At 52.5% G+C, this 6,999-nt stretch overlaps 1 pseudogene; it reads right to left on the bottom strand.

The window, feature by feature from the left end:
- Positions 1 to 2,377: 2,377 nt before the first annotated feature.
- LOC147124264 (uncharacterized) lies at positions 2,378 to 6,639 on the bottom strand (annotated as a pseudogene).
- Positions 6,640 to 6,999: the final 360 nt, after the last annotated feature.

Below are 6,999 nucleotides of genomic sequence, written 5' to 3'. Positions count from 1 at the left end.
TTGTAATCTTGTTTATTCATGACCGTCAACGCCGATCCGGTGTCCACTTCCATCTTCACTTGGACTTTTGCAATCTGCAGTGTGACCCAGATAGTTTGTCGGTCAGCTTCTTTACTCACATTGTGAATCCTCAGACTATCCAGTTCCTTGCTGTTGGGGTCTGAATCCAAATTCAGTTCATCTGGACTCTTCACAGTCACCTTATGTACCTTTCTGTACTTCTTCTGCGGTGACTTATTGTTTCTGGTCTTCTTTCCTGACCGGCATACTTTAGCTATGTGACCAAGTTTGCCACATTTTCTACATTCCTGGTTTTTAAACCAGCATTGGTTCTGGTCGTGTGTTGTCTTCCCACAACGGTAACATTTCGTTGTACCCGAAGTCATTTGATCCACACTGAGTACCGCTGTCTTCAGCTGCATTTCCGCCGTGCCTCTCGCTGCGGCTTTGTGCGATGCTGCAATAAGGACAGCCTTATCAAGTGTAAGATCGTTCTCTTTGAGCAGTCGCTTTTGTGTTCCTTCCTTCGACATCCCGCACACGAACTTGTCTCTCAGTGCCTCTGTCAGATTTACCCCAAACTGACAGTCTTTTGCTAGCCTACGCAGTTCAACCAGGCACTCCGCGTTGCTTTCCTCGTTTAGTTGCGTTCTCCCATAAAATTTAGCTCGTTCCGCTAACATCAGCAGTGTGGGGTTCACATGATCCTTCAGGACAGCAACAATATTAGCGAAAGACTGATCCGCCGGTTTAGCTGGTGATAGAAGATGCTTCAATAACCCGTATGTCTTCGCACCCATTGAGTTTAGTAAGGTTAGAGCTTTATCATAATTTGCTATCTTATTGACCTTACAATATATCTCGATGCGTTCTACATACGTGGTCCAATCTTCCACATCAGAATTGAATTCGTTGATGTTGCCACGCTTAGGCATCTTCACAATCTTCCTGAGAAACAACAACGAAATTTTTCTTTAACTTTTTTTTTTCCAAAAATGGCGGTTTCCCGCGCTTGTCTTCTTCCCCTGCCCACTTTCAAAATGGCGGTTTCCCGCTCCTGTCTTCTTCTCCGCCTACTGGCGGGAGGGGTAAGCTTTTCCCTCGGGCGACGACCGCTGGCTTTCGGGGTTCGCAGCCTGCGCGCCGGCTTCAGTGCGTTCTTTGTTCCCTTTTCTCGGCAGGGCAACCGGCGCTGGGGACAACCCGTTGACGGCAAACAGTTCCAGCCGCTGGCTGAATCTCCTCAGTCTCCCTCGCTCGGCTCTGTCTCTCCCGCTCGCTCGGGCTCTGTCTCTCCCTCAGCGGCTTCCAATTGCGCCTCCCAGCCCTCTCGCAGTCCGGTCCTTTCCTCCCCCGGCTGCGGCTGAGTTCTCCGCGGTTTCTTATTTTTATTTCTTCCCGCGCCTTACGATCCCGGTCGCAGCGCCTCGTGGCCTCGGTAGCTGCCCGGCCTTTCGCCGGTCACGGTCGAGCTGTCTCACGACGCTGTTGCGTCTCCCAGCCCGCTTGTAGCCCGGTCTCTCACACCGGCTGCGTTCCCGCTTGTATCCCGGTCTCTCACACCGGCTGCGTTCCCGCTTGCACCGCGGCTTCCGTGCCCCACGCTGCCCCAGTCTCAGCGCCTCTGGGCCCGACTTCTGTCCGGCTCCTTTCCCCCCCGACCGTGGTCGAGTTCACCGCCCTTCCTCCGTTCTTTTTTTTTTTTATTTTCCCCCTACTCACAGTCAACGTGGCCAACTTGCTTCTCGTGGCTGATCGGCTCACTCACCACCGTGGCAGAAGGGACGATCACTGCCTGTTGCTGATGGAAGGCTTCGTGTCTGAATTCTTCCTTCTTCCTTGCTCTGCAGACTCGAGTCTTCTCTCAGCAGAATGACGAGGGCGGGTGCCTCCTCTCAACGCTCGTTAACTGCTTCGGATGCATCGCTGCCACAGGGTAAGATCGAACTCGTCGCCACTGTAAAGTCTGTGGGTTATATGGTGAATTAATACACAGACTACAAGAGTAACTTTAACAGGACTTTACTATTCGAAGGTCAGGGCGAATCTGCCCAATAAATCCTTACACAGCACTTATATACCGGTGTGGTCACCACCGGTATTACAGTATACAGTAGCCAAGATAAAGTAGTGCAACCCTTAAAATAGTTCTCTTAAAGGTGGAACGTTACATACACTACATAGACAGCCTTTTATTTAAGTCTTGTCTTACCATTCATCAGAACTATGAAGGCCAGTTGCCAGGCTGCAGGCAAAAATGGTCAAGATGGGAAAGTGATGCAAAGATTTTATATGTGGCTCCAAGCTTATACATAAACTTATCAGTCTAACATGTCTAACACACCCATATGCGTACCCTTGTGCAACTACTAATCTTTCATCTTCCTTTTCCTACTACTCCAATGTCATGCAGCCTTTGTGGCTTCAGTAGAGGTTGAGGTTGGCTGCTCATATCCCTGCTGAGATGCTCTTGGCCAACGTCCTCTGGGTTTTGAAGCTGTGAGGACTCCGCTAAAGACTGCTCCACCTGCATCTGTGCAGAGGCAGATTCGGCCATCAGGACGTGAGACAGCATGTGGGGCACTGACTGAGCAGGTGGGGGGCAACAGCTGAGAAGTGGAAGTGCTTTGAGCAGGGTCCCCACTTCTATGTCCCCTTTCTCCATCTTCCCTCTCATGGCCCACCCACACTTCCCTGCTAGCAATGAACCAGAGATCACTTTGCTGCACATCAGTGGGGTGCTGAACGGCCAAGGCTAGGTTTTGATCTATCCTATTTAAGGTGGCATTCAGATTGTGTAAGTCATTGGTAAGTACAAGCATGCACTCATTTGACTGCCGCATTTGATGCTCCATGCCGGTGGCCACTCTTTCCATGGACGAGCACATCATAGCTAAGGCCTGCGACATCATGCCACTCATGCTTGAGACAGACTCCTCCATTCTCTCTGCAAGCATGCACAGTGCAGCTGGAAATCTTGCCAGAGCCTCACACATTTTTTGCTGCTGCTCCAGAATCATCATCTTTGTCAATGGACCCCGAGGTTCAGCATCTGCATCCAGCTGAGTAGAGCTTGGAGCATCCTGTGCCCTCCGACAAGGACTCTCAATTGCTGTCCCTGTTTCCTCCATCTACTCTTGCTCACATGTGATGTGTGAGAGACAAGGTGACAACACAACTATCTGTCTTGCTGCTCCCACCAGACATGTGTGTATTTGCACTGGTGCTTGGTGTGCATGAGTCCTGTGATGGTGCACCCTCAGAGTGAGTGACCTCCTCTGAGGAGTCGTTGTCATCCTCCGGCACCATCTCCTGTGGGACACTTGATGGGTCTGTGGGAGATTAAAGACAAATTAGAACTATCACGGTAAGAATGTTTTAAGTTAACATTATGCAGATGTTCATATTTCACTGGCTGCTGACATCAAGTCACCATGAGTGACTGTTGTATGCCATGTGGCTGTATGATATTTAATTCTGTCACCGGGTAGCTGAGAGATCCCCATCTCTCCATTTCCCACCACCAGGCACGCCGACACTCCCATGATTTTCCTCCTCTGCAGCTGTCATGATGGTAATGACTGGAGGGCCATCTCCCGTGCTCTGGCTCTCCTTGGTGTTCTGTGCTCTTCTCCTTGCAAAGAGGGAAACAAGAGATCTTTGAGTTAGAGTCATGGAATGAGTGCAACAGATGGATGGACAACATCTGTTGAGGGTGACTATGAGGGAGAGGCATTAAATTGCATTAAGATGAGGATGAGTGTCAGTGGTGGATGGTCAGATGGGGATGTGAGGAAGTGCATAGACAGAGAGGGATGGGTGCACCTGCAAGGTATGTTGGTGTGAGGAGTGATGTTCAGGAGTAGGCTTGGGGAGGCAGAGTGAGGGGGTTGGGAGGACACGCACATCAGGATGTAATTGAATGTGGCATTGTACTCACCTTTCCTGCCCTCATTAGGTCATTAAAGCACTTCCTGCACTGTATTCACAGAATCACAGAATCACAGAATCACAGAAACCCCACAGTGCAGATAGAGGCCATTTCGGCCCATCGAGCCTGCACCGACACATATCCCACCCGATCCCCGTAACCCCTACACCAACACATATCCCACCCTATCCCCGTAACCCCATGTATTTAATCCCCCTAACACTAAGTGTCAATATTTATCATAGCCAATCAACCTAACCCGCACATCTTTGGACTGTGGGAGGAAACCGGAGCACCCGGAGAAAACCCACGCAAACACGGGGAGAATGTGCAAACTCCACACAGACAGTCACCCGAGGCCGGATTCGAACCCGGGTCCCTGGCGCTGTGAGGCAACAGTGCTAACCACTATGCCACCGTGCTGGCACCACACTCCTGCTGCTAACCTCCTCTGCGATCTCCAGCAACGCCTTCTTGGTCATTGAGGCTGGCTTCTTCCTCCTGTCAGCAGGGAATGATATCTCCCTACGATCCCTTACACCTCGCAGCATCAGGTCTAGGGACACATCAGTGAAGTGGGGCACAGCATTTGTACCATTCTATATTGCTTGCTGTGTTTCTGCCACCTCCTGAGTCCTTCAACTGTCATCTTTGCAGTGTTCCTTTAAATATCTCAGCTGAAATAGACCCATGCCTGTTGTCATCATGTCCGCTCGCGCTACTTGATCGGGAAACCCGGGAGTCAGATGCAAATACAGTGGCTGGGTTTAGAAGCCACTGACAGACATGCTGCAGCTACTTCCTGGTTTCCCGCGCGCTACCGGACCTCCCCCCCGCCGCCCCCCCCCGCCACCACACCACCCCCACCCTGCTCCCAGTGCATCGACAAACAATCCTTCTCATAAGTGTTCAACAGGCTTTCTGTACATTGTTTGCTAACCCACAATTCTCTGCTTCCTTGTGTCAAACCAGCCAGGGCCTTTTCTTAGTGAGCAGCTGTGTAGAATTAAGCTCACTCCACTAACTTTATGAGGGCAAAAACGGGGATGGATGGTGTTGAAAATTTTAAAAATCTGAACCCCAAACCGCCCATTTCCTGTTTTTCAGGAAATGTGACAAGGGGCAGGCAGCCAATCCACTCCCAGGTGGTGAGTTAGCCATTTAAATATTTTAATGAGGCTTGCAACCTCTGATTTAACTTGCTTTGCAGGTTTTACAGTGGACGGCTGAGTTTCCCAGGCCTTGGAAAACCGGGCAGCTGGACTGAGGCGAGGACAGCTTCAGGGAGAAGGTAATAGCACTACTTATGGGCCAGAAGGAACAGGAGTGCTTCCCCCGCCCCCTCCCCCCCACCGTGGAGGGATGGGTCGAGTTGCCAATCGGGAGGGTGGGGGGTGTATTGATTTCTTTGTGGGTTCAATGACGAGGCATTTATGAAAGAGAATGAGTTTTAATCTAAAGTCTGTTCAACTCTTTATAACAGCTTTACAGGAGACACGATGCTAGTGATGCATCTAGAACGAAACTGAAACTAAACTAAACTGCCTTGCTTGTCTCGGTCACATGCCCTCTGCTGGTCAGGCACAAGCAATCAATACATGCAATTATGCTGGTAAGGCATGATAATCAAACAGGCAAATAACATCACTATTTGCTGATATCATTACAGGGGGAGAAGGAGATTGTGGGAGTTTGGAGAGTCAGAGATTGCAGGGTGTGGGGGGAGGTGGAGATTGCGGGGGGGGAGGTGGAGATTGCGGGGGGGAGATTGCGGGGGGGGTGGAGATTGCGGGGGGGAAGGGGGAGATTGCGGGGTGGGGGGTGGAGATTGCGGGGTGGGGGAGGTGGAGATTGCGGGGTGGGGGGAAGTGGAGATTGCGGGGTGGGGAGGTGGAGATTGCGGGGTGGGGGAGGTGGAGAATGCGGGGTGGGGGTGTGGAGATTGGGGGGTGTGGAGATTGCGGGGTGGGGGGTGTGGAGATTGCGGGGGGGAGGTGGAGATTGCAGGGGGGAGGTGGAGGTTGCAGGGTGGGGGGGAGGTGGAGATTGCGGGGTGGGGGGAGGTGGAGATTGCGGGGTGGGGGAGGTGGAGATTGCGGGGGGTGGGGGGGGTGGAGATTGCGGGGGGTGGGGGGAGGTGGAGATTGTGGGGGGGGAGGTGGAGATTGCAGGGGAGGAGGTGGAGATTGCGGGGGGGAGGTGGAGATTGCGGGGGGGAGGTGGAGATTGGGGGGGGGTAGGTGGAGATTGCGGGGGGGGTGGAGATTGCGGGGGGGGAGGTGGAGATTGCGGGGGGGGAGGTGGAGATTGCGGGGGGGGAGGTGGAGATTGCGGTGGGGGAGGTGGAGATTGCGGGGGGCTAGGTGGAGATTGCGGGGGGGAGGTGGAGATTGCGGGGTGGGGGAGGTGGAGATTGCGGGGTGGGGGAGGTGGAGATTGCGGATGTGGGGGGGTCGAAGATTGCGGCTGTGGGGGAGTCGAAGATCAGGGGGGAAGTTGGAGAATGGGGTTTGGGGAGTCGGAGATTGGGGGTGGGGAATTTGGAGAGCGGGGTTGGGGGTGTCGGAGATCGGGGTGGGGGAGTCGTAGATCGGGGCTGGCAGGTCGTTCGATCTCCGGGTCTGTAAAGAGGTAACCTTGTTGGGCCTGGAGGAAACACTTCTGCTCCTCCTGGTCCACAAGCTGTGTTGTGAATGCAATTACCTCATGGATCCAGCCCTTCTCTCCTTCTTTTACCTGCCGAGTTTCCAGAGTCCTGGGAAAATCAGCCTCGATGGGTTAAAAATAAAAATTCTGTTAAAATGGAGGCCCAGCCTCCTTTAAAAGCTTTTACTGACCAACCAGCCTCCTAAGAGTGGATTGGTCGATCGCAACACCCCCCCCCCAACCCGCCTCCATTAAAACCAGACATGGGCGGGTTGCAGACTGATTGGGATTGGGTTTGAGATTTAAACATTTATTACTTGCCACCCACCCCAAACTCACCCATCCTTGGGGGTTAAAATTCCCCACTTGGTATGTCACATCTCGTCGGGGGATATGGATCGAGGGTGTGAGGTGGAATCACT

Source organism: Somniosus microcephalus, chromosome 1 (genome assembly GCF_052327205.1).
Source record: "Somniosus microcephalus isolate GS21.2 chromosome 1, FLI_Smic_1.0, whole genome shotgun sequence".
Lineage (NCBI taxonomy): Eukaryota > Metazoa > Chordata > Chondrichthyes > Squaliformes > Somniosidae > Somniosus > Somniosus microcephalus.
This window is presented reverse-complemented; position numbering and strand designations above follow the sequence as displayed.